The sequence below is a fragment of the Jaculus jaculus genome, chromosome 10 (genome assembly GCF_020740685.1).
Source record: "Jaculus jaculus isolate mJacJac1 chromosome 10, mJacJac1.mat.Y.cur, whole genome shotgun sequence".
Lineage (NCBI taxonomy): Eukaryota > Metazoa > Chordata > Mammalia > Rodentia > Dipodidae > Jaculus > Jaculus jaculus.
In genome coordinates, this window is record NC_059111.1 from 115,040,796 (window position 1) to 115,042,196 (window position 1,401).

General features: G+C 48.5%; 1 non-coding gene across 1 annotated transcript; it reads right to left on the bottom strand.

The window, feature by feature from the left end:
- Positions 1 to 1,064: 1,064 nt before the first annotated feature.
- LOC123464216 lies at positions 1,065 to 1,168 on the bottom strand. The gene has a single exon (XR_006639453.1). It is a non-coding gene; the product is annotated as a U6 spliceosomal RNA (small nuclear RNA).
- Between the last annotated feature and the right edge of the window lie 233 nt (positions 1,169 to 1,401).

Genomic DNA, 1,401 nt, shown 5'->3' on the forward strand with positions numbered 1-1,401 from the left:
GACACAGTATTGTTGGAGGTGGGCTTATGGGTATTATAGCCAGTGTCCCCAAGCCAGTGTTTGGAATACTCATCTGTTGCTATGGTCCACCTTATGTTGGCCTGTGGGTAATGTCCACCCTCTGCTCATGCAATCGTTTTCCCCTGCCATCGTGGAGCTTCCCCTCAAGCCTATAACCAAAATAAACCTCTTTTTCCCAGAAGCTGCTCTTAGTTGGGTGATTTCTACCAGCAATGCGAACCTGACTGCAACAGGCTCCATCAAAGGACAAAAGAGAAGGAAAAACAAGAAAGTGCCAGAGAAGACAGGAAGCTCTCTGCATGGCAAAGCAGAGTCCCATTGTCCCATCAGGGGCCGTCTCTTAAATTAAAGGATGCATTTTCATCTCTGGGAAGTTTGCCACTTTGGTATCTGACAATCAATTCGCCTTTCTACTGGGGTTGAGGACAGGACGGGAGGGTGCCTGAGGTCTTGTCTCCAGCTTGGTGCTCAGTCCCACACCGAGCCCAGGAGCTCACATGACTTGGCTGCCGTCGCAGTGGTAAGAACAGCAAGGTAAGGACTCAAACTAGCTCAGGCTAACTTGGAACTGAGTCTGTAGCCCAGGCCAGCCTCAAACACACAGCAATCCTCCTACCTCTAAGCACTGGAATTAAAGGCATGTGCCACCATGCCCTGCTCTATATGTCTTGGCTTGGTTCACTGGCATAGGCACCATCAGTATGGGGCATAAAGGTTGCACTCCTGGGCTCACTGGGAGTGGATACCTCACATTTGCTATAAAACAGACAGGTTGAGTATAAACTGGAGTTGGATGTTGATGTCCCACCACAGATGGGCTAGGTTGTGCTTGAGGACAAGGAGAAGTTGGGGCTACAGAAGTCTTTGGCCGAGGAAAAGACCTAGAGTTGAACTCTTTTGCAATGGGATTCGATGTTGACTTCTTGGTTTGCTCAGCTGCATCTTTCTTCTCCTCTTTGTCCTCTTTCTCTTGCTTGCAGGCTGGACTAGGAGTCTGCACTCCTTGGGGTGTGACCTCAGGCCCTCTCTTGTGCTCCACATTTAAAACTATGGAATGCCTCATGAATTTGTGGGCCATCGTTGCGCAGGGGCCATGCTAATCTCTGCATTATCTCAATTTTAGTGTATGTGCTGATAAAGCAAGCACACAAACACAAATCTTAAGTAATCCTTTTCCAGAAACACTGATGTGGGCAGGGGACATAACCCAGAGGTTAAGGTGCTTGCTTACAAGCCTAAAGACCAGGTTCAGTTCTCCAGTCCCCATGTAAAGCCAGATGCACAGAATGACACACAAATCTGGAGTTTGTTTGCAGTGGCTAAAGGCCCTGGCATGTTCCTTCCCTCTCTCTTTCCCTTCTCTGTCTCTATGTCACTGAT